General features: G+C 42.5%; 1 protein-coding gene and 1 non-coding gene across 2 annotated transcripts in view; both read left to right on the top strand.

Moving 5' to 3' along the window:
- Window positions 1-27,022, top strand: part of ADAMTS12 (ADAM metallopeptidase with thrombospondin type 1 motif 12) — a 318,713-nt gene that overhangs the window by 121,347 nt on the left and 170,344 nt on the right. The window lies entirely within an intron of this gene.
- On the top strand, window positions 638-775 carry LOC114811011. The gene has a single exon (XR_003758696.1). It is a non-coding gene; the product is annotated as a small nucleolar RNA SNORA7 (small nucleolar RNA).

Below are 27,022 nucleotides of genomic sequence, written 5' to 3'. Positions count from 1 at the left end.
ATGTAGTATGGAATGGAGTGTGGAGAGTCAGGAAGCAAGGAGGTCAGTGAGGAGACGGGTTTAGTTGTCAAGATGGGATAACGTAAGTTCTCAGATCCATGTGATAGCTGTTTGGATTAGTGAGGAAAGGGTATATTTTAGTAATGCTGTGAAGGTTGAACTGACAGGATTTGGTGACAGATTGAATATGTGGGTTGAATAAAAGAGATGACTTGGATGATGTCATGTTTACAGGCTTGTGAGACAGCACTACAGTGATAGGAAAGACAGGGCAGGACAGGATACGAGTTGGAAGGTGACAAGTTCTGCTTTGCCTATTTTAAGTTGGAAGCATAAGGCGACACATCTGAGTAGAGACGTCCTGAAGGCAGGAGGAAATGTGAAACTCTAAAGAAGGAGAAAAATCGGGACTGGAGTTGTAGACTTGGGAATCCTCCTCATAGAGCTGGTAGTTGAAGCCATGGGAGTGAATAAATTTCCCAAGGGAAATGACTTTCAATTCCACATCATGAAGTCTGGAAATGCCATCTGGGTCTGTGGCATTGGTGGTGCAGTTTTCTGACCAAGGGGCCACTGAGGGTAGGCCCAGAAGAAATCCAGAAAAATGCCTGCCTAAAGTGGGCAGCCTCCCCTCCCCCTCCCCCCAGGATCACACCTGGAGAATTTCCAGTATTCTCCCAGTCTCAGTTATGGGAGGAAGAGTCAAGTAGAGGCATACCTATTCCATTCCTAGCTTGGCCATTGGCTAGAGCGTGGAAGGCAATCTGCTACAAATCAAAATACACCCAATCCAGTTGGCCCCTGCCCCTCACCAGGTGCACAGGCCAGAAAGGGACCACAGGATTACACTGTCAAAGGATGGACCTACATGTCCTTGGACCTGTGTGCCCCCTTCCCTGCTGCCTTCGCAGCACTCTCCTCCTGCCCTTCACTTTTAGTTTTCTGGACCCAAAGGAACCTGAATAATCTAAAGTTAGAAGTTGGCAAGACCTGGATGTTTCTCCATGAACTGAGATAGCTGATTCTTGTGAGCCCCATGAGGGACAGGAACCATGTTTAATTCCCACCTGTCTATTTTCTCCCAGCATTTAATGCATTGCTGTGCATACAGTAAGTGTTTAACATACTGGTATTGCTATATGAGACTCAGCCCTGTTGATATTTCCCTCCTTGGGAAGATGGAACAGGATGGGTCATTGGAAAGGGCAGCACAGTGGCGTAATATTCTTTCTGTTCTTTCTTCCTTGCTCTCTCTCCCCTCATTTTTGTTTATTGCTTTTATATTTTACCCCTCTTCTTAGTTGGATATTTTTAAAAGTGCCTTTTATGTGCTAAACACTAGGGTAATTACAGAGTAATGAGGTCAGCCATGATCCCTAGTCCACATGAAGCTCAAAGTCTAAGTATGGTTTTACTACTCTATTGGTATGGGTTTGTTGTTGGTTTTTTTGGTGGGGGGAAGGGGGGCATTTTGCCCTCACTATGTGTCAGGGACTGTAATATGTACTGGTAGTTACAACCTCAACAGATTGGACACAGTCCATGTCCCACATGATGCTCACAGTCTTAACCCCCCATTTTCCTGATGAAGAAACTGAGGCATAGAGAAGTTAAATGACTCACCCAAGGTCACAGAGCAGATAAGTGGCAGAACTGGTACTTAGAATCCAGGATCTCTGACTCCAGGCCTGTGCTCCTTTCAAAGTATTCTTCCCTTAGAGAAGCAGCATAATCTAGTGGATAGGCCTGGGGGTCAGAAGGTCATTCATTCATTCAGTTGTATTTATTGAGTGCTTACTGTGTGTGGAACACTGCACTGAGCACTTGGAAAGTACAATTTGGCAACAAATAGAAACAATTCCTACCCAACAATGGGCTCACATGTATTCTAATCCTGGCTCGCCACTTATCTGCTGTATGGCTTTGGACAAGTTACTTCATTTCTCTGTGCCTCAGTTACCTCATCTGTAAAATGAGAATTAAGACTGTGAGCCCTACGCGTGAAAGGGACTGTGCCCAACCCAGTTTGCTTGTATCAACCCCAGAGCTTAGTACAGTGCCTGGCACATCCTATGCACATAATGAATACCATAACAATTATTATTATTATTATTACTATCATTCCCTTCCCCTCTTCTCTGCCTCTGTTTTTCTCCATTTTTGTGAATTCCTAAATTTGCAGGATATGGCCATTATTTTTTGGAAGGTTCATCCAGCCTGGAGGGTGGTGATGTGGTTGTTTTCCCCTGAATTGGTCTGCATAAATGAGTCTACTTGGCACTGTGCGACCTGGAGGAAGTCACTTCACTTCTCTGTCCCACAATTACCTCATCTGTAAAATGGGGACTAAGAATGCGAGTCCCATGTGGGACATGGACTGTGTCCAACCAATTAGCTTGTATCTATCCCAGCTTTTAGTAAAGCTGGCACAGAGTAGGGGCTTAAACACGATAAAAAAAAAATTCCTGGCTAGGGTCTGGGTTAGAAGAAGGACATTGTTCTTTGGTTCTCACCTTTCAGCCAAAGGGACTGTCTTTCTTCAAAACCTGGAATGATAGTTCCCCAAACCAGTGTCTCACTGAGGCAGTCATCCCTCTGAATTTCAGGGTTGGAAAACTGAAATCCTGAGGCAGCTGTGCTTTGGGTCAGTTTCAGGAGTAAAGGCTTATCTTCCGCCTGCACATTCAAATAGTCTCAGCCTCAGGAGTTGGTCCAACCGTGACTCAACCTATGAACCATAGGGAGGGAGCAGTGAGAGCATTGGATAGCTGAAATCTGACAATAATCCCCAAACATCATTTAACCAGGTGATTCAATGCTTTCCCCGCACCTAGCCACCTACCGGGACTGTAAGCTGAATGAATTATTTGAGCTCTCAGTCTCAGAATCCCCAGCATGGTGGATTGAGTGCCACGTGTAGGCAGAGAGCTGTTCTGAACACTGAGGAAACCGGTAAAATAAGTAAAGGATGTGATCCCTACCCTCAAAAACCTCCTTTTCTAATGGAAGAAGATGGGGGTTTAAAGAGGAATGAAATGGCCAGAAGTGAGTAGCAGAAGGAAGAGAGAAAAGAGGGGGACATAATTGATTGACCAACTAGGATCTTGTCCAATGACTCTATCTTATTGTCCTTTTCAAGCACCTGGTACAGATACTCTGCACACAGTAAAGGTTCAATAAATATCACCGATTGAACTGAACAGCTGGCTCAGTGGAAAGAGCATGGGCTTTGGAGTCAGGGATCATGAGTTTGAATCCCAGCTCTGCCACTTGTCAGCTGTGTGACTGTGGGCAAGTCACTTAACTTCTCTGTGCCTCAGTTACCTCATCTGTAAAATGAGGATTACGACTGTGAGCCCCACGTGGGACAACCTGATTCCCCTGTTTCTACTCCAGCACTTAGAACAGTGCTCTGCACATAGTAAGCGCTTAACAAATACCAACAGTATTATTATTATTATTATTATTAACAGCTCCTGGATAATAAAGTTGGCACTGTCTCCAAACTTGCAATCCTGCTGAGAGAAGTTGGGACTGACTTGAAGCAACTGTAAAGATTAGGATAATAGTAATGATGATGATGATTGCGAAGGATCAACATCATAAACTCTCCACTAAGAAAGAATGAAATAAAACAAAAAGAGTGATATTTATGCTTCTAGAATCCCCCTCAGTCAGACATGCTGACCTTCTTTGACTTTTCTAGACTGTCTTGTGTAATGGGGGATGGAGTGGGAGGGGAGCAGGAGATGTAACCATCACACACACCCATTCTAGCTCACTCGCTCTCTAACTCTCTTGATCTCATTCTCTCTTTCGCTCTCTTGCTGTCACTCACTCACTTTTCCTCTCTTGCTTCCTCTCAATCTCTTGCTTTCTCTTGATGACTCTTACTCTTTTGTTCACTTTTACTTGATGTTTCTCTCACTCTCACTCATTCTTATGCTCTCTTTCACTCACTAGCATTATCTCCCACTCTCACCTCTTCCTCTCACTCTCTCATTCTCTTTCTTCCCCTTTTTCTCTTCCCCCCTTTCAGTCCCTTTCTCTCCCTCCCCCCCCACCTCCCTCCTCTCCCCCATCCAATTCTCCCATTCTCCCTGTGGCCTCCCTAGCTCCAGGGAACTGAGTGGATTACAGCTGGAAGCCTCCTCAGGAGCCAGAGAAAGGGAACAAACAACAGCTGGGTAGGAAGAGAGCCAAGAAGTGCTGCTTCTGCAGGGTCAGTCGTTTCCTGCTGGAGTTTTCTCAAAGGTAAATCTGTAAGGGCACAAAAAGGCAGAGTGTTTGTTTCAGTGTTATGGATTAGAATCATATCAGCCTGGGCTCATCTTGGTGGAAGAGTCAATGAATCACCTGCAAAAAGGCCAAACACAGAGAGGTTTATCAGTTGTAGTTACTGAAAGGCAGAAAAGGACTTGAGTTCCTCATTTCTAGGGGAGGGGAACTGCAGGTTGAAGAAAGCTGTTGCCCCAAGGTGATGTATTTGACTCAGATTTTCCCTTGTGCCTGCGTTACTGCTTAGTAGTAAGTCATGCACTTAGGAAGGTGAATTCCCACTTTTCCAGGCCCCTAAAGGATAGGAACCTGATCATTGATGAGTGCAGAACACTGTTAGCCATTCATAGCCTTTACAGTCCTTGAGACTATAAGCTCACAGTGGGCAGGGAAAATGTCTGTCGCCTCTGTTGTGGTTCAATCTTGTCCCTCTTGCTGATGACCTCTGTCCCACATCCTGCCTGGAATGTCCTCCTTCTTCATATCCAAAATACAACGACTCTCCCCCTCTTCAAAGCCTTGTTGAAGGCACATCTCCTCCAAGAGGCCTTCCCTGACTAAGCCCTCATTTCCTCTTTTCCCACTCCTTTCTGCATCAACTTTGCTCATGGATTTGCATCCTTTATTCACTCCTCCTTCAGCTCCACAGCACTTACATATATATCCTTAATTCTTTTATATAGATTAATGTTTGTCTCCCGCCAAGACTGTGAGCTGCCTGTGGGCAAGGAATATTTCTACCAACTCTGTTGTGTTGTAATCTTCCAAGTGCTTAGTACAGTGCTCGGCCTACAGTAAGTGCTTAGTAAATATGATTGATACTTTCCTGAGCATTTAGTACAGAGCTCTGTACACAATAAGCCCTCAATTAAAACCACTGATGATGGTGGAACAAGCAGAAGACATGGACCTTACAGTTAATTGGAGGAACTTAAGTAGACAGAGTATATATATATATATAATAATAATAATATTGGTATTTGTTAAGCGCTTACTATTTGCCGAGCACTGTTCTAAGCACTGGAGTAGATACAGGGTAATCAGGTTGTCCCACGTGAGGCTCACAGTTAATCCCCATTTTACAGATGAGTTAACTGAGGCACAGAGAAGTTAAGTGACTTGCCCACAGTCACACAGCTGACAAGTGGCAGAGCTGGGATTCAAACTCATGACCTCCGACTCCCAAGCCCGTGCTCTTTCCACTGAGCCATGCTGCTTCTATATATATATGTATATATATATATACACACACACACTCTCACAGTATATATATATATACACACTCTCACAGTATATATTCTACAGTATATATATACTGTGGAAACCAGAGGGAAAATATGAAAATGTTGGTAACAGCAAGAGTAAACAAAAAATGGATACCAATTTTCCTTAGGTTGAAAGTAAGGCAGAATACTTTAGCCCTATTAAGAAGCATGTGTATTTGGGAATTGAGGGGAAGGCCACTAACTAGCCTAGTTAATGGAGACCTTGGCCTCTTGACCTGATGGATGTGATTGTCCTACACATGGGCAATCTTTCTGGCTGTCTGAGACTCCTACCTACAAGTGCAGGTAGATCAGTGTACTGCTAATCCTTGAACAGGGGTCCGTACAACTAGTTTGCTTGGTCCTTGATATGGTTTCCATGGAGCAGGTTACCAGTGAACTATTCCCACACCCCAAGCTAACCCTGATGGTTCAGTATAGGGAGGGCCTCGGTCTATTTATGGTATTTGTTAAGCACTTTACTATATGCTAGGTACTGTACTAAGCACTGGGGTAGATTCAAGATAATCAGATTGGATACAATCCTGTCCCACAAGGGTCTCAGTCATAATCCCCATTTCCCAGCTGAGGTAACTAAGGTACAGAAACTTTAGGTGACTTGTCCAAGGTCATACAGCAGACAAGTTGCAGAGCTGGGATCAGCACTCAGATCCTCTGACTCCTAGGCTTATGCTCCTTCCACTAGGCCATGCTAATTCTCCTAAGGCTTGCTGAGGAAGAACACGCTATTCCTTTAGATAGGGTGGGGAGAAAGAAAGAAAAGGAAAAGCAAGGAGGATGGATGGGAGTGAGGAAGGCCAGTGAGAACAGGGCTGACCCTTTGGGTTGCTTTCTCTTGTTAGCAGCCTACTCCTTATAGTGATAAAAATAGTCATATTTGTTAAGCACTTATGTGCCCAGCACTTTGCTAAACATTTAGATGCAATATAAATATCAATAGTTAAGACACTGTCCCGATCTGACATGGGACTCATAGTCTAAGGCAGAGGGTGAACAGTTATTTTATCGCAGTCTTCCAGATAAGGAAACTGAGGCACAGAGAAGTTAGGTGACATATCCAAGTTCTCACAGCATGCAGGTGGTGCAGCTGGGACTAGAATCTGTGTCTCCTAACTCCTAGACCTGTGCTCTTTCCACTAGGCATTCGAGGGCAGGTAAAGTGTCTACCAACTCTGTTATATTGTACTCTTCCAAGTGCTTAATACAGTGCTCTGCACACAGAAAGTGCTCGGTAAATACGATTGTTCTAGGGACAGCTGCTTCTTTCCTGTCATGACATGCCTCTCCTAACCTATGGTGTGGAGGAGATGAGAATGGGTTGGGGTCACTGATGGATGGGTGACCCTCAGGATGTGTTCATCTGTACTCGGACAGTTCAGATACCCGAGGAGAGGTAGGCAGTGATGTTTCGGTGGTACATTTGCCCAGGTCATTGAGAGACATGCCAGCTTAATGTATAGAACTGTGTTGCCATGTGACTTTTTCTATTTGTTTTTCTTTGCTTTAATTACATTCAGTACCACAAGAAGGCATATTTCGGCTGTAGATTTTGGCTAGAACACAATGGCATTATTAGAGAACATTCTTCTGACAAGTGAGCCTGTGTGTATACAGCATAATGCAGTGGCAGAAGAAACAGTTTTGTACATGTGTGTGATGTTGAGTACAGAAATACAGCAATGTGAGTTTTCCTAATGCAGAAGTCTGGAGGAATGAAACCCCTGAGCTCTAAGAGAACTGAAAACCCAAGCATCCCTCCTAAAACATAGTAGTTGCATACTTGTAAACTCCAGGCTTGTCAGAAAATGAACTAGGTCAACTGGCGTTTTAAAGGGAAATCTAGAGTTAGAGGAAAGATGGTTTGAAAGCATTGCACAGTACCCTGTACACAGTAAGTGCTCAATAAATACCACTATTGAATTGAAAGAGTACCTATTTTCTCTTTCATGGGTTGCATTCAAAAAGATTGCAAGAAACAAATGAGCTTGGAGCCAGCAGTCTGCATGATCACTTTGATGTAGTTCATTGATACAGACCTGGGAGCCAAATTGCAACTGTTTCTGGATCCATAAGTAGAGATAATAGTGTTGGGGTTGGTTCCTTTTACAATGCTAATGAGCAGATTGGCAATATTGCCTCAACAATCCTATGATTCTGTGTGAAACAAGCTTTCCTACAGAACTGTCTTGCATTGTTACAATTTGCTGTCATTTTATAGTATTTGCTTCCATATTCTTCCATCACACCCAACTCAAATGTTAAACTCAAAAGCCAATGAAAATGTTCCTGAAAAGGACATTCCTTCCTTCCTAGTCTTCCCCTACCTATCTCCCAACTCCACTGTACTTATCAAGAACCTACAATATGTAAAGCACTGTACTAAGTGCTGAGGAAGAACACAATAAAAAAATATATATTGTCCCTGGACTTTAGGTTTCCCTTAATCTGCTAGGAGAGACTGAGAGGGAGAGAGCAGGCACAGGAGGAAAGATGGAAAAGCATAAAGTCCAAACTACAAGCATGGTCTAAAGATCACCAGCCTTGGAGTTGGAATCAATCGTATTTATTGAGCACTTACTGTGTGCAGAGCACTAGACTAAGCATTTGGGAGATTACAATATAAAAGTTGTAGATGTGACCCCTTCCCGCAGTGAGCTTACAGTCTAGGTGGGGACAAAAGGATTTGGGTTCTAATTCTGGCCACATCACTTATCTGCTGTGTGACCTTGAGCAAGTCACTTCACTTCTCGGAGCCTTAGTTCTCTCATTTGTAAAGTGGGGATTAAGACAATGAGCCCCATGTGGGACAGGAACCGCCCAATTTGATGACCTGTGTCTACTCCAGTTCTTAGAAGAGTGCCTGGCACAGAGTAAGGGCTTAACAAATGCCATAATGAAAAAAAAGACAACAAAAATTGACAGTGATAGACTTAAGAACATTGTGGTGGAAGAAGCCATTTCCACACTCCTTAATATTCAGGCAGAGCAATCCAGAGCCACAATATTAGTCCCAACAGCCACATTTCCAACACTGTAAAATTTGTTGGGGCAAGGCTGCCTCTGCTGGCGTCCTTCCACGGGCCTGTGGTATAGGAGAGCTCAAACCCAGGAAATTAGGGTGGTGTTTCAGCTGTTTCGGTTGGAATTAAACAGAGCCGACCAGCCAGCAGCACATTTTATTCCCTTCGTCTTCGACCTTTGAAAGAAAATCTTTGAGGAGCCATTGGGAAGAAGCACAGAGTAATCTGACTGGCACCTGCTAAATCCTGCCAATTCTTTCTCCAAACATTTCCTGGACTCATCTAGTTCCTCTCCTTCCTTTCCACCCCAACAGCCGCCACCCTAAGCCAAGGATTGGTGATACCACAGCTTGGCTGATGTCAACTTTCTCATTCGTCTCCCTGTCTCCAGCCTCTCCCTTTTCCAGTCCATCCAAACAGCTGCCCAGATCATCCTTCTGAAACATAATTCAGGACATTTCTTTCCTCTCCTCAGTGGTACCCTTTTTCTCCCCACATCGAGCAGAAGCTCTTGACCAAGGGATTCAAGGTTCCATCAGTTTTCTCAGTCTTACCTATTTTCTCCCTTCACTTGTTTCTCCCAAACTGTAACTCTTCATTCCTCCCAAACTCACCTTCTAACTATACACCATGCTACTTTCCCACCTCGGACCCCTTGCTCCTGCTTTGTCCCTCCTCTTCAGAATCTGGCTGATCTAAGCCCTCCCTATCATCAAAGCCCTCTTAAAATTCCCATCTCCTCCAGGAATCCTTCTCCAGTTAATCCTCAATTAATCCCAAGTCTCATCAACCACCTCTAACATGACACGTACAGTATATATGCATATTCAATTGTGTAGTCCATTTATTCTGACAATTAATCCTGTCTTTTTATGGTATTTAAGCACTTATTATGTGTCACACTTCATTTTAAGTGCCGGGTAGATATAAGTCAATCAGATTGGACACCATCCCTGTCTCAAATGGGGCTCACAGTCTAAGTAGGAGAGAGTAGGATTGGAACCCTATTTTGCCACTGAGGAAACTGAGACACAGAAAAGTTAGGTGACTTGCCCAAGGTCATATGACAAGCAATTGGAAGAGGACTTCTGAGCCTGTGATCTTTCCAGTAGGCCATACTATTTCCTACTAAATATCTGGTCCTCATTCTTTCTGCAGCTCCCATGATTATAAATATGCTGTGTGTCTACCTCTCCCAACAAATTTTAATCACTTCATGAGCAGGGACTGTTTTGGGGTTGTTTTTTTTCTTATTTTGTATTTTGGTAAATACTTAGTATACTATGTTGTGATCAATAAATGTCATTACTTCCCCTCCCTGCCCTCTTCTTCCCTTCCCCACCCCCAACTGATTTCCCCCTCTCCACTTCCCCTCCTTTTCTACCTCCACCTCCTTTTTTTGCCTCCTACTCCTTCCCACCCCAGTGTGGTTGGTGGGAAGGGGCAGAAACGAGCAATTGGTCATCCTCTGTACAGACAGTCATTTTACTTTCCCACAGCTGCTGGCACCATTTCCAGGCCTTGCCAGGCAGGCTAAGTAGTCCCTGATGATGGAGCAGGAGCTCTGATTGGCCCTCTGGGAGCTCACCTCTGGAGTGTTTCTGTCTCCTCTCTGTTTTTAACTCTCCCTCCCTGCTGCTCCCCAAATCCTCACCCTGACCTAAGCTCCCCAGGACGTGTACCAATTTTCTCCTTTGCCTGCTGCTGTTGACTTTCTCCTTTCAAATTCAGAAGCTCCCTCATCCCAAGCAAGAACCCTGAGTGCTATTCCTTGTAAGGGCTTTGGCAATTGGTCAGGGACAAGAAAGCCTCATATAAAGCAATGAATCATTTAGTTGCAGTTATTCAGTGTCTAGTGTATGCTAAGCATTAACCAAGTGTTTGGGAGAATATGATGGAAGTAAGAGATGGAAGAGAAGCACTGTTGCCTAGTAGATAGATCATGGGCCTGGAAGTCAGAAGGACTTGGGTTCTAATCCTGACTCTATCACTTGTCTGCAGTATGACCTTGGGAAAGTTATTCCACTTCTCTGTGCCTCGGGTACCTTATCTGTAAAATGCGGATTAGGGTGGGGATTTGGGGTGTAATAGGGAGGCAGAGCCCCATGTGGTTCATGGACTGTGTCCAACCTTCTTGAATCTACCCCAGTGCTGAACAGAATGGCTGGCACATAGTAAACACTTAACATATGCCATAATAACAAAAAAAAAATAGGAGCAGCGTGTCCTGGAGAAAAAAGCACAGGCCTAGGAGCCAGAGAACCTGGGTTCTATTCTTGGCTACACCATTTACGTCTCAAGAGACCTTGAGTAAATCGCTGAACTTCTGTGTGCCTCAGTTTCCTCACCTTTAAATGGGAATTCAATACCTTTCTCCCTCCTACTTAGACTGAAAGGTCATTAAATCCAGGTTCTATATCTGACCTGATTATCTTGTATTTACCCTAGAACTTAGTATAGTATTGGGCACAGAGTAAGTACTTAGCAAGTACCAAAGTTGTTATTACTATTATCCCTGTCCTCATGGAGATTGTAATCAAATGAGGGAGATTACCACAAAATTATCTACAGTTCTATTTTTCTTATTTATTCAAAGTGTTTAAGCACTTACTATGTGTCAAGTGTTGTTCTAAGCACTAGGGTAGATTCAAGTTAATCAAGTTGGACACAGTTCTTGCCCCACATGGAGCTCAGAGTTTAAGTAGGAGGGAGTACAGGTGTTGAAATCTAATTTTACAGTTTAAGAAATTGAAGCAGAGCAGTTAAGTGACTTACCCTTGGTCACACAGCAAACAACTTGCAGATAAGGATTAGAACACAGGTCCTCTGCCTCCCAGGCCCATGGCTTTATCCACTAGGTCATGCTGTTTCAGTATAATCTGGTTTGGCTGCTACAATCACCCCAAACTAATAATATTTTTAACAGTGGCAGTCTTGTAGTAACATTTTGGAGACAGTGTGGGCTCATGGAAAGGGCACAGATGTGGGAATCAGGGGCCTTGGGTTCCAATTCCAGATGTTTGGAATCTTTCTAGGCTTCCAATTCCTCATCTACCTCTTCCCTGATTTACAGGGTTGTTGGGAGGATAAAGTGAGATCATTAGTGTGGGAATGCTCTGGAAAACAAATGTACTACTAAGCTGCTTTAAATATTTACTAAAATTAGAATATTGAAGTTATTGTTAACTTCTTCTTCAAATGCCACCAAGTCATTTCCAACCCATATGACTCCATGGACACACCATTTTCAGAATGTACCATCTTCTGTCATAAGGTACGTGTGTCTGTAGAGTCTTCATTTCATCGTGTGCCATTTAAGTGAATCTAGAAGTCCTCATGTAGTGATTGTAATCTCTTTGTGGGCAGGGATCATGCTTACTAACCCTAACTAGTAAGGGATCATGCTTACTAACATTTGTGCTTCCCCAAATGTTTAGTATATTATTCTGCACACAATAAGTGCTCAGTAAATGCCACTGACTAATGGAAAGACACATTATCACTTTTAACAGGCAATATGGCATTTGAAATTTGTTCTTTGAGTAGTGTAATATTTGAAGACTAGTACTCATGTTTATGGTGAGTTTTCAGAGCCTAAAATACTGTGCTATAAACTAACACAGAAGAATTTTTCTAGAAAGTAAACCAAGAGAAATATTTAGTAGTAGAGCTGGAGCCAAAGAAAAAAGTCTGGGAAAACACATATTCATGAAACCCAGGAGGCTAGACTAACAAAAATGAAGAGCAACAGGTTCAGTGTATACTCTGAAAGTGTAGTAGAGGATTTAGCAATCAGCAGGAGGTCACCTTGAATGTAAACTTTGGTGCTCCTGACAGTCCTTCAGTGAGATACACTGAGTGCTTACACTGTGCACAGCACTGTACTAAATTCTTGGGAGAGTCCAGTAGATGCTTGCCCTGTTCACAAGGAGCTTGGTGTACAGTTGGTTCTGCCAGAAGGTATGTTTTCACTACACCTTCTGCATGGAATGAGGTGGCAGGGATTAGGAAATCTTTTTTGGATAATATTTGGATAATATTTTCAGATCGAACATGATGCAGGTTCAGGAGCGATAGCTGTGAGAATGCACATGGCATTGGACGTTAGAGAAGGAGTGTGGCTTAGTGGAAAGGCCATGGGTTTGGGAGTCAGAAGTTGTGGGTTCTATTCCTGGTTCCGCCACTTGTCAGCTGTGTGACTTTGGGCAAGTCACTCAACTTCTCTGTGCCTGTTACCTCATCTGTAAAATGGGGATTAAGATTGTGAGTCCCATGAGGGACAACCTGATTACCTTGTAACTACCCCAGCACTTAGAACAGTGCTTGGTACATAGTAAGTGCTTCACAAATACCATTATTATTATCGTTATTTAATTATAAATTGAGGTATTTTTGAAGTGCTTACTCTGTGCTATATGTATACTAAATGCTTGGGCACATGGTTGAAGTAGATGGACATGAGTAGAGGAGTAGAGCACTAAACCAGTAGGTATCTTCACCACCATGTTAGAGAACTGATTGGCTTTTGAAAAAAGGGATGTGATGAAGTTGGGTTGGGTGGGGGAGCCTCCTTCCTTTCGCCTGACAGCAGGGGCAGGATCCCTTAGCTGCAGGGGTGAGGTGGGCAGAAACTGAGATGCACGTGGTCAGAATCTTCACAAGTCCATGAACTCTAGGATCTTTTCTTTTTTTAAAAAAAAATTGAAATGGTATTTGTTAAGTACTTATAATGCCAGGCACTGAACTAAGCACTGGGGTAGATACTAGATAATCAAGTTAGACACAATCCATGTCCAACATAAGGCTCATAGTCTCAATCTCCCTTTTACAGATGAGGTAACTGAGCCCCGAAATGACTTGCCCAAGATCACACGCAGGCAAGCGGCAGAGCCGGGATTAGAACCCAGGTCCTTCTGATTCCCAGGCCCGTGCTCTATCCACTAGGCTTGTTGCCAGAATCAGTGTCTCTCCTAGCACTCTCAACAAAGACTGTTTCCTGGAATTTTGACAAGCCCAAAGGTCACTCCTTCCCAATTCTGCTTGAGCTACTTTTAAATGCTCTTAACTTGAACAGGTTCATTTTTTGTTTGCTCTTATTATTTGCTCATTATTATCTGATTCAATGGTGCTTATAATTCAATCTTTTTATTTTATGCATCTTCTACCCCCACTTTGCTGGGATAGATTTGATTTTCTTGTGTAGATTCTAGCACATTTTTTTAAAATGGTGTTTTTTAAGTGCCTAGTATATGCCAAGAGATGGGGTATATGCAAGATAATCAGGTTGGACATGGTCCCTGTTCCACATGGGGCTCTCAGTCTAAGAGTGAGGGAGGAGAATTTAATCCCCATTTGATGGATGAGGTGACTGAGGCACAGAGAAGTTCAATAGTTTGCCCAAGGTCACACAGCAGAGCAGTGGCAGAGTTGGGGTTAGAACCCAGGTCCTCTGACTCATTCATTCATTCAATAGTATTTATTGAGCGCTTACTATGTGCAGAGCACTGTACTAAGCGCTTGGGATGAACAAGTCGGCAACAGATAGAGACAGTCCCTGCCGTTTGACGGGCTTACAGTCTAATCGGGGGAGATGGACAGACAAGAACAATGGCAATAAATAGAGTCAAGGGGAAGAACATCTCGTAAAAACAATGGCAACTAAATAGAATCAAGGCGATGTACAATTCATTAACAAAATAAATAGGGTAACGAAAATATATACAGTTGAGCGGACGAGTACAGTGCTGTGGGGATGGGAAGGGAGAGGTGGGGGAGCAGAGGGACTCTCAAGCCCACATTGTTTCCACTAGGCCATGCTGCTTCCCTTAGAATAGTGCTTGACAGAGTAAGCACGTAAGAAATGCCATAAATAATAGTAATGATAAACTTCCTTTGACTCCATAATTTTCGGTAAATCAATTATCCCCTTTCTGAAGGCACAGGAGAAGTCCTCGAGTAGCAGCATGGGCTAGTGGAAAGAGCATGGGCCTGAAAGTCAGAGGACCTGGGTTCTAAACCCAGCTCTGCCGATTGATTGCTATGTGACCTTGGACAAATCACTTAATCTCTCTGTGGCTCAGTTACCTAATCTGTAAAATGGGGATTAAATAATAATTCTGGTACTTCTTAAGCACTTACTATGTGCCAAGCACTTCCTCCTCTCTCCAAGTTAGAATGGGAGCCCCATGTAGGATAGGGACTGTGTATGACCCGATTAAACCTGCATCTACCCTGGAACTTAGAATAGTGCTTGAAATAGAGTAGGTGTTTAACAAATACCATAAGAAGTCAAATAAAATAATTCTGGAATGAGATCAGCCTTACGGATGAGGGACTCCATCTCTTGCCCCTTTCTTTAAGCCATCAAGCCCCTAGTGTTACTAAATGCAGATCAGGGAATTGATTCTGATTCTCTTTCTCCATGATGGAGAAAAATACTGAATGTTTGCAGGTGTGGTACTTGCCCCAGACTGGGATCCCATAGTGGGAATATAATCAGAGCAGTTGGCTTTGGGAGTGGAAATTCTTCCCAGAGGAGAGAAAATACATTTCCTGGCCTTTGTTGCCAGGATTTCATAGCAGAGTGGAATTTTTTTTTAAAGTTTTAGCTACAGAGGCAGGAAAACCACTCTGTCTATACCACCCAGTCCTCTGTAGTCTGATATTCCTCTGAACAGAAACTTTTCCCTGTTTTCTACTCTTCTGCACACCCTTCCTTTCCTGAAACTCCTGGAACCTTCCCCTCCTGTAACTCTCTCACCCTTCATATCCTACTGATCTACCTATCTTCAGAGTCCGTCTGAGATCACATCTCCTCGAGGAGACCTTCCCCAGCAATTCCTACTCTTTCCACCATGTACCCCTCATCTGCCTCCATAGTGCTTCTGTACATATGTTGGAATATGTGAAAAATATCTTTCTGCTAAGGTCTAAAGGAACAAAGAGAGGATCAGTCCCCAGGATCCTTCTTTGATTGTATTTTATCAGTTGATAGGATTGTTTTGTAGGATGTTGGTGGGTGAATTCCATTGATTTAATGGCAAGATTAGGGGTTAGAAACCTTTTTGTATAGGAGTCAAACCCACCTAAACTGTTTAGCAGTTGGTGCACAAATAGCTGAACGATGTGTGCTCCCTGCCATGTGACATCATACATGATGAACACGATGGCATTATTCTACCATGTGACTGCTTCAGAGCTACATTTGTAGCTACCAGTATGATAAGAAATGGAAGGGGGAAGGAATAATGATAACTGATATTTTGTAAGCACTTACTGTGTGCCAAGCACTGTACCAAGTGCTGGAGTCGATAAATCATTCATTCAGTAATATTTATTGAGCACTTACTGTGTGCAGAACACTGTACTAAGTGCTTGGGAGAATACAATACAACAGTAAACAGACACATTCCTTGCTCACAACCAGCTTACAGTCTTAGATAATCAGGTCGGACATGGTCCTTGTCTCAGGTCAGACATGGCCCCTGTCCCATATGGAGGTCGCATTCTAAGTAGCAGGAAAAGCAGGTATTGAATCTCCATTTTCCATATAAGGAAACTGAAACTCAGATAAATAAAGTCACTTGCCCAGTGTCCCTAAGCAGGCAATGACCGAACCAGAACTAGAAATGAGGTGCTCTGACTTCCAGGCCCATGTTATTTCTACTGGGACACACAAAGGTGGATTAGGGAAGAAGAGGAGGATGGAAGAGGAGGGAGATAGGCAAGGAAAAATGAGGAAGGGAGAAGTGTTGGGAAGACAGCAGTCCAGCCCTTTCCTTATTCCTGCCTGCAACTGGCTGGAGCCAGAAGGGAAAAAAAAAATGTGGGGGCCAGTCTTGGGTAGGAGGCTGGGGGCAGGTTTATCATGACATCCAATGGAAGGAAACTCTCTGCCCACCTTAATACCAGCAGGAGAATTGAAAATTGGTAAAGTGGGGGCCTCCTTTGTGCAAACCACTGTACTTGGTATTTGGCAGAGTGCAAACAACTTATCAAAGCCTATCACTTCTTCCTAATCATTTTAGCAAAAGAGCACCAAATACAGTCATGAACATTGTTAATGAAATGATTAAAAGGTCATACTACCATTTACAAGTAGTCATTGCACACTAATTTTGATTAGATATGTCCTTTGGAACATCTTTAATTTACAAACGTCGTTGTAAAATTGTTTTAATCTTGAAAAAATATGGTCTTGGAAGAATCTTACTGACTTAGAGGGAAGAAAGGGCAGGTCATTTGGAGAGGAACATTTCTTCTGAAATTCCATCGAAGTTTTGTAAACTTGAAAATTCCATCTCTGGTCTTTCAGGGAAATGGCTGGCCCCTATTCCTGGGAAGCAACAACAGAAGAATTCTGTTAAATGTCTTAACATTTAAGAAAATTGGAAAAATACATCTCTGACTTGATTTCTCAAGTGTAGAATGAGAAAAACATTGGGGAAGGAATTAATTCACTTTACACATCTAAACTTCATTGGGTACCAGTGCACTCTGAATATTAAAGATACTATGTAAGCATCATGATGAGGTGGTGAAACTTTAAAGCAGTGTTTTCAAATGTCTGGGCTGGAAGGTGTGGGAACGAAGTTACTCTGAGTAACTGTGGGTGGTGGTTCATTTTGTCTTTTAAGAGCTTGCTATTCTCAGGAGACTGAGCAAATAACATTCACTGAAATGACTAACTGGGGACTAATCCATACAATAAACCCTGATAGACAGCATATACCATATAGCAGTTTGGTCCATTTGGGAAGGGTGATTTTTTTTCTCCTCTCTTGCATTTTCAATCATAAAGGAACATCCAAGAAAGGATTGAAAAGAGATGCTGTGGCATTTGCCTGGCCTGTGAAATGCACACCACTCTAGTGAAGCAACCCCTGATGGACTCAGTCCATTCTTCCCAGAATGTTGATGTGTTTGTGGCCCTTATTCATATTGACTGGACTATAAACTCTATAACATGCTTGACTGGACTATTCGATATCTCCCAACTCTGGTTTTTTTGGTTTTTTTGCTGCTGATGTTAGTTTGTTTTTATGTTTTTTGTTAATGATACTTGCTAAGTGCTTACTATCTGCCAGGTACTGAATTAAGTGCTGGGGTAAATACAAGCTAAGCTAATCAGGTTGGACACAGTCCATGTCCTACTTAAGGCTCATAGTCTTAATCCTCATTTTACAGATGAGATAATGGAGGCACAGAGAAGTTAAGGGACTTGCCCAAGGTCACACAGGAGACAAGTGGTAGAGCCGGGATTAGAATCCAGGTCCTCTAACTTTCAGGCCCTTGCTGCTGCTTCCCAAGTCTGTTGTATTCTCCCAAGTGCTTAGTACAGTGGTCTGCACTCAGTAAATATCATTGATTGATTGACTAAGAAGGTGACTGGGGTGGGTTTTTAATGATTCCCAGATGACTTTTAATAATTATAATAATAATAATAATGATACTTTTTAAGCACATACTATGTGCCAGATCCTGTTCTAAGCACTGGGGTGGATACAAGCAAATCGGGTTGGACACAGTCCCTATCCCACATAGGGCTCACAGTATTAATCCTTGTTTTACAGATGAGGTAACGGAGGCCCAGAGAAGTGAAGTGACTTGCCCAAGGTCACAAGCAGACAAGTGTCAGAGCTGATATTAGAATCCAGGTCCTTCTGACTCCTAGGCCCATGCTCTATCCACTGAGCCACATTGCTTCTTTTAAAATGTAACAACTCTGCAGTAATGTAAGGCAGGGCACCGCTTTCCCCCACTGAGCTTAAGTAAAAGAAGAGAAGTTTTTTTGATCCTTGGCTATGGCTGTATGCAGAGATTTCAGAAAGAGTCTCCATGGCCCTTAGGAAAACTGCTCAACCAGGAGTCACTTGTAAAGAACTTCAGTTGCTGGGAAATACCATGAGCTGTCCTTTTTGGCTCCGTGAGTCACCTGCACGGATATTCATATTTGAATGTTGCATGCTCTCTGTGGTGTGCAGAATCCCTGGTCCTGCTTCTTTTATTGTCTACTTTTACTTAAGATGATAGATCTTCCCCTTTTCTACTGTAATAAGCACTATTTAGGTCATATCTCTTCTAAGAGGCCTTTCCTGATTTACGCCCTCTTTCCCCATGCTCCCTCTCCCTTCTGCATCATTTGTGAACTTCCATCAGTGACCTTTGGGTATTTGATATTCCTCCCCCTCACAACTCCACCACAGTTATGTACATACTTTGAAATTATATATTATGAATTATATAAATGTCTGTCTGGTCCACTAGAATGTAAGCTTGGCTGTGGGCAGGGAATCTGCTAACTCTGTAATGTACTATCACAAGTGCTTTGTATGGTGTTCTGCACATATCAAATACCATTGGTGATGAAAATACTTCTAATGGTATAATCTGTCCCTTCTTCCTCCTTCCACAGGTCATAGAATCCTAGCATTTTGCCACTGGGCAGGGCCTTAAAAAGCCATCTATTCCATCCTTCCACCATAAAGAAATCCCCTCAGACAGTTGAAACTCTATTTTTCAAGGTATTCAGAGAAAGAGATGATGCCTCAATCTCTTTGTTGTATTTATTAAACACCTACTGTGTCTAGAGGACAGTTCTAAGCACATGGGCATTTACAGGGAAAGTCAAAGGCATGACACCTGCTCTTTAGAATCTTACATTCTAATTGTAATAACTTTTCCTATGGCTAAATAGCCCTAGAGTGCTAAGAAATCCTTCCTCATCTTAGATCTAACTTTACAGTGTAGTTTAAGGTCATATCAGTCAACAAGTGTTAAGGAGTTAGGAGGTGCATAGCTCTGTACCAGTCACTTCGGACATATGTGATTGAATAGGCATATCCTGCCATCAGTGAGCTTTCAACCATTGGAAACAAATGAACCTACACTTAGGATAGGTTTGTTCAAGTAGTTTGGATAATAAGTAGGAAAAGGATCTTCTAACAACCCTCCCCATCTTTAAAGTCTTTCAGAAACCCACCTCCACTGGAAGATAATCATTGGCTAATTTCTACCATCTGTAATTAACACATCTCCAAAGCCTCCCTGTGTACTTGTGGAGACATCAGTTTATTCTCTCTTTGTAAATCAATCATATTTATTGAGCTCTTACTGTGTGCAGAGTACCATGCTGAGCTTTTGGGAGACAGACGATATTTCCCATACTTTGGCATTTACCACTTGTATCTGTTTTTTCCTGCTTCCACGTTATCAATTGATCGATTCTTCAGAGGTATTTCCTGGACCCTTGCTGTGTGCAGAGTAGTGTACTAACATAAACAATTTAAGCCTGCAACTAGACTCCTCCAGGTCAGAAACAATAAGCACCCAGAACAATACTCTGCATACAGTAAATTATGATATTTGTTAAGCACTTACTGTGTGTCAAGCACTGTTCTAACCGCTGAGCACTGTTCAACACAAATTATGTGCCAACCACTGTAGTGAGCACTGGGGTAGATACAAGATAATCAGGTTGAACCCAGTTCCTCCCTCACATCGGGGTCACAGTCTAAGGCATCGTGTCCCCATTTTGCAGATGAGGAAACTGAGACACAGAGCAGTTGTTACTTGTCCAAGGTTACTCAGCAAAGTAACAGAGATGGGATTAGGGCCCAGGTCCTCTGACTGAGGCCTGTGCTTCTTCCACTAGTGCTCCATATGATTTCAGTGTCCTATGTAGTGTTCTGCAGCCTAAAGGTACTCTTTTTAGGGCCCTGCACACAGGAAATACTCAGTAAGTTTGAATGGATGAACTACATTAAAGTATTTTAGCTAAATGATCTCTTGCCCTGCACACATAACTAGTGAATTTAAATGAACAAATTACTTTAAAGTTTTTGGGTAAATGATCTATCGCCCCACCCATAGTGAGTACTCAGTAAATTTGAATGAATGCATTACATTTAAAGTCTTTGGCTAAATGATATGTTGGCCTTTAATGCTAGCTCCTTTTGGTTGGAGGCCCAAGATGGCCCTACACTCCCCTTCCACCACCCATTTTGGAGAAGGACAGGATCAGGCCAGCATCTGCCTAGCATTTGGCCCTCACAAAGATTCCTGCAGAGAAAATCAGAATTGTCAGCACTTGCCTTGCTGATAATAGTAATAATAATAGTAATAATGGAATTGATATTTGTTTAGCACTTACTGTGTTCCAGGCACTGTATTGATTACTGGGTAGAGACAAGATAATCAGGTTGGACTTAGTCCCAGTCCCACATGGGACTCACAATCTTAATCCCCATTTTCCAGATCGGGTTACTGAGGCACAGATAAATGAAGTGACCTACCTTAGGTCACACAACTCAAATGGCAGAGTTGATATTAAGACCTCGTTATATCCCGGCTAGACTACTGTGTCAGCCTTCTCTCTGACCTCCCTTCCTCCTCTCTCGCCCCGCTCCAGTCTATTCTTCACTCCGCTGCCCGGCTCATCTTCCTGCAGAAACGATCTGGACATGTCACTCCCCTTCTTAAACAACTCCAGTGGTTGCCTATCAACCTCCGCTCCAAACAAAAACTCCTCACTCTAGGCTTCAAGGCTCTCCATCACCTTGCCCCTTCCTACCTCTCCTCCCTTCTCTCTTTCTACCGCTCACCCCGCACGCTCCGCTCCTCTGCCGCCCACCTCCTCACCGTCCCTCGGTCTCGCCTATCCCGCCGTCGACCCCTGGGTCACGTCCTCCCGCGGTCCCGGAACGCCCTCCCTCCTCACCTCCGCCAAACTGATTCTCTTTCCCTCTTCAAAACCCTACTTAAAACTCACCTCCTCCAAGAGGCGTTCCCAGACTGAGCTTCTCTTCTCCCTCTACTCCCTCTGCCATCCCCCCTTTACCTCTCCGCAGCTAAACCCTCTTTTTCCCCTTTTCCCTCTGCTCCTCCACCTCTCCCTTCCCATCCCCACAGCACTGTACTCGTCCGCTCAACTGTATATATTTTCGTTACCCTATTTATTTTGTTAATGAATTGTACATCGCCTTGATTCTATTTAGTTGCCATTGTTTTTATGAGATGTTCTTCCCCTCGACTCTATTTATTGCCATTGTTCTTGTCTGTCCATCTCCCCCGATTAGACTGTAAGCCCGTCAAACGGCAGGGACTGTCTCTATCTGTTGCCGACTTGTTCATCCCAAGCGCTTAGTACAGTGCTCTGCACATAGTAAGCGCTCAATAAATACTATTGAATGAATGAATGAATGAACCCACGTCCTTTTGACTCCCAGGCCTGGCTCTCTCCACTAGGCCAAACTGCTTCTCTCTTCTTGTTGGTGTACCACATTACCACTGTGCTCCATGGTTCTGGCTGACTTTGGAAGACTGTGTGTGGGCAATCACTATCATTGAGCTCAGCTCAAATTTTATTCACCTGCCACCTTGTCTTGCTTGGGTAGAAAGTGCACAGCATTTCTTTGGTAGATTTCTTCCTCTTTCTGTGTCTCATATTCTTCGTTGGCAAAATGAACATTTTATCCCTATCCTCGTCCTTTTTATACCTAGCTCTCAAAAGGATTTAAGGGGTGTCGCTGTTAATTCTCTCTCAAGATTATGCTGTTAATTAATTCTCTGTTACTCAGAATAATACTGACAGCCTATATTTGCATAGTGCTTTAATTTCCTCTAGGCACTTTCAAAGTGCTTATCTCATTTTGTCCTCCAAGGTAGAAGAGGCAGGTATTTATTATCCCTATTTTTCAGAAGAGGCACTAAGAGGGCAAGCAATTCAAAAAAGTGGCAGAGCTGAGATTGGGTCCCAGGTCTTCTGACACCCAGCTCTGGGCTCTTTCCACTAGACCATACTGTGTATATGTGGTCTGAAGTGTATTAATAAATAATTATTTATTAAGTACTTATTATGCAGAGCACTGTACTGAGTGCTTGGGTGGAGACAATGCAATAGAGTTGGTAGGCATAATCATTCATTCATTCAATAGTATTTATTGAGTGCTTACTGTGTGCTGAGCACTGTACTAAGCACTTGGAAAGTACAATTCGGCAACAGATAGAGACAATCTCTCCCCAACAATGAGCTCACAGTGTAGAAGGGGGAGACAGACAACAAAACAAGTAGACAGGCATCAATAGCACTGCCCATAAGGAACTGACAGAGTCAAAGAGGGGCCAGACAGTAAAATAAATTACAGATAGATGAAATGGAAGAGTTTAGGGACATGTTTATCAGTGCTGTGGGGCTGAGGGTGGGCTAAATATCAAGTACTTGTGGGGTATAGATCCAATAGTTTAGGCTATACTGAAGGGAGGGGAACTGCTTCCTTAAGGGAAGCCCTCCTAGATGTGATTTTAAAAGGGCTTTAAATGTGGGGAGAGTGGTGGTCTATCAGACATGAAGGGGGAAGGAGTTCCACATAGGGAGAGGGGGAAATGTGGATGAAGTATTGGCAGTGAGATAGATGAGATTGAGTTACAGTGTGTATGTAGGCATTAGAGGAGCAGAGGGATAAGGCTGGGCTTTAGAGAGAATTCAACGAGGTAAGGAGAAAGGGGTCAAGGTGATAGAGTGCTTGAATGCACTGAGCATTTCTTTTAGAAAAATGAGCATATATTCATTTAGGGTGTTCTGACATATCAAGAAAGACTATATGCTATTTAATAACTATGAACCACAGTTCTTTCAAGCAATCACACAAGAAAATCCTAGTCTTTTTGGAAGCAAATGTTTTCCTTTCTAGTATAATAACTGTGTTAAGTGCTTGCTACGCATCAGGCACTGTACTAGGTTCTGGGTTAGATAAAAGATCATTTGATCAGACACTATCTGTGTCCCACAAGGGACCCACAGTCTAAGTAGGAGAAAGAACAGGTGTTGTTCCCATTTTGCAGACAAGGAAGCTGACACACTTAGAAGTTAAATAACTTGCCCAAGGTCACAAAGCAGGCAAATAGCTGAGCCAGGGTTAGAAACCAGGTCCTCTGACTCCCAGGCCTGTGCATTTTCCTCTAGGGCATACTGTTCTTTCTTTTGAAAATATTGGCAGAGAATAATTCCTCTCTGATCACACTGTTTGAGGAGAGGAAATTTTGAAAATTACGCTATGCTTGATTAGTTTCCAGAGGATTCTTCTTAGTCATTTAGTTGCTTTTGGCAGAGTCCCTTTTCCTCCCTCCTTTCCTAATGAGTCCTGCCTTATTCCCAGAGCAAAATGCTAAATTCCCATAATATTCATATAGCAAAATGTTGTTCTTGTATTTGTCTAAGTTCACTTAAATTATGAGTCCTGTGTGGGCTGGAAGGACTGGATCTGATTGAATTATCCTGCATTGATTCTAGAGCTTAGCAATGTTTGACTTTATACATGGTAATTAACAATTACCATAATTAATTAGACTTTGCCCAGTTCCCATCACTGGAAAATAAGAAATAAGGGCTAGCAAATATTTGCCACCTCTTCTAAAATCAGAATGGAGTAATTGAGTAGAAGAATCATTTCTACACTTAAAAAATTGAATGACACCTATCATATCATGTCTGATATTTAGATGTGTGAACTGTATTAAACATATATATTGGAATACATATGTATGCATTGAAGTGCATTATGCTTGTTTTGGAATGTATTTGCTATAACACACTGCTCAGTATATAATATCAATCAGTAAATGAATCATATTTTTTGAATGCTTACTGTGGGCAGAGATCTGTACTAAGTGTTTGGGAGAGTACAGTACAACAGAGTTGCTAGACATGTTCCTTGTCCACAAAGAGCTTACCTGCCTAGAAGGGGAGATTGCCATTAACAGAAATAAATTATGTATATGAAAATAAGTGCTGTGGAGTTGAGGATGAGTTGGGGAGTGAATAAAAGTTGCAAATCCAAGTGCAAGGGCAAATGGAGTGGGAGAAGAGGAGATGAGGGCTTAGTCAGTGAAGGCCTTGGAGGAGATGTGCTTTTAATTAAGGCTTTGAAGGTGGGGAGAGTGACTGTCAGATATGAAGAGGGAAAGAGTTCCAGGCCAGAGACAGGATGTGGGCAGTAGTTGCTCATTAAATACCACCAGGTGATTGGTTGGAGAAGCAGCATTGGTGTAGTGAATAGGACACCAAGGGCCTGGGAATCAGAAGATCATAGGTTCTAATCCCAGATCTGTCACTTGTCTGCTATATGATCTCGGGCAAGTCACTTCACTTCTCTGTGCCAGTTACCTCATCTGTAAAATGGGGATCGAGACTATGAGCCCCACACGGGACAGGGACTATGTCCAACTCGATTTGTTTGTATCCACCCAGCACTTAGTACAATGCCTGGCACGTAATAAGAGCTTAACAAATATTATTATCATTATGGAGCATCTGATTTTAGGAAATAATGCTTGTATTCCATTAATTGCGTAGATACCAGAATACTGAGCATTTTTCTCCTGCCTAGGGTAATGATCTGTCCAGGATATCACTGCTTTCCCAGAGGGTTTAAGTGATGGAGACTTGTTATATTTTGGGTAGAAGCCAAATGACTGGTGCTGTCATTTCCTACTGAAGATGGTAACAGAATCACGAAGGAAGTAGCCTCCAAGTCGGACTTGGATTGCACTATAATTGCTCGGCTAGGTTTTCTCCTGTTCAGTGAGTCAACTGTTCCCGTGAACAAAATCTGATCACGACTCGCAGTGCCCCCACTAATCAGTTTATGAGGAGGAGACTCCCTAGAGACTTTAACATTATGAAAAGCTATGCTCCCAGTCGTGATTTGATTGGGTATATATTTAGATTTGATGGTTTCCAGTTGCTTCACAATGTTGTTGTGACAATCTGTGGGGTAACATGACTGCTTCTAGTTCTACATGATGAACTGCTAGTAAGGGCTTTTGAAAAGCAGAGGAATTAAATGCCTACAGGTATAATTTCCAGGAGATTTTATGGAGCTTTAAGTGGGAAGTTTCTCTGAAGTGGAGTAAAATTTCAATCAAGCCTAATTATATTGCTGTTTGTTTACTCTTTACTGACATGTTACCCACTGTGGTAGACTAAGCTACCCAGTAATTACACTTAAAGATTCCATGTTGGGTGAAGAAAAGAAATAATACATTTGTTGGGGGATCATAATTATGAGCAAGTAACACTGTGTTTCCGGTTGGAAAATCCACAGGGTATTAATAGTATATTACAAGGTTTTTAATTAGTTCCCGAAAACAGTGATTTATATTCTTAGACAAAGCAAAATAACTCAATACCTTGTAAGAAAACTCTGTAATTATAGTCCAGTCCTCTAGCTGTAACCTCATTGTGGACAGGGACCGTTTCTACCAACTCTTAATTTGTACTCTCTCAAAAGTTTAGTACAGTGCTCTGCACAGAATAAGTGCTCAATAAATATGATTGCTATTTACAAATGGATTCACCTGAAGGTGCTCACCTCAAATACTTATCTAAAATGTCATTGTCTTCTCTATATCTAAAAAAAAACTAGTGTAAGTGAATTTTTAATTCTTGCAAAATGCATCAAAATCATTTTTCACATATTCTAAGTGTTTTTCCACATCCATTCTAGCAATACATTTCATAGACTAATGCTGAAGATCTGCTTGACACTTTCTGTTAACACTTTCTTTATCAGACTCCCTTTCTAACTTTATGAAGTTTTCAGTATTAATGATGTTTTGATTATAGCAATTTTATAACCACATGTCTCCTTCGCATTGTAAAAGATAGGATTTGGCATTTCTAGGGATTGTGAGAAACATTGCCATCTGCAGGATGATTGTCTCTGAAAGGATTTGTCCTGAGGTGTCAATTGTGGTCAAACTTTCAGCTCGCAATTGGGAAAATCTTACTTTTCAGCATTGCACTATGAATTTATTCTGATGTCACTGACATGAAGTAGTAAACCCAGCAGAGACTGAATCTAAATGTAGTATGGAAACCGAATAGGGAGGATAGTGATATTGCCGGTAGTGATGGGAAAGATGGAGGAGGGTAGGGTTTGGGTGAGAAAATAAGGAGTTATTTTTTTGGACATATTTAGTTTGAGATGTCGGCAGGACATACAAGTAGAGATGTCTTTAAGGCAGGAGGAAGCACAAAACTGTAGAATGATGAGTGGGAAACAGGTGAGAGAATAGTAGGTGCACACACTGCATTTTCTCATCTTAGATCAAAAGAAACCTATACTGATGGGGTAAATATGTTCTGAAACCATTTTTTAAAATATAATCTTTTCAGAAACTGTGCCTTTTCCAACATTTCCCTGTGAGAGGCTCTGTAGACCCAAGCTGCCTATGTTGTACCTCGAAATTCAATGAAATATTCAGAACCTGTGGTTGTGTAGGTGCACTCATTTAGATGGGAAAAAGAGGCTTGAGAGAAGTGACATCCAGGGCTGCGTTCACTCAAGTTTGACCTGATCAATGCGAACCCAATTAAACCAGAGTCACCAATGCTCTAGAGGGTGAAACTCTGAGAGAAATGTTGTGGCCTAGTAGGAA

Source organism: Ornithorhynchus anatinus, chromosome 3, assembly GCF_004115215.2.
Source record: "Ornithorhynchus anatinus isolate Pmale09 chromosome 3, mOrnAna1.pri.v4, whole genome shotgun sequence".
NCBI lineage: Eukaryota > Metazoa > Chordata > Mammalia > Monotremata > Ornithorhynchidae > Ornithorhynchus > Ornithorhynchus anatinus.
This window is presented reverse-complemented; position numbering and strand designations above follow the sequence as displayed.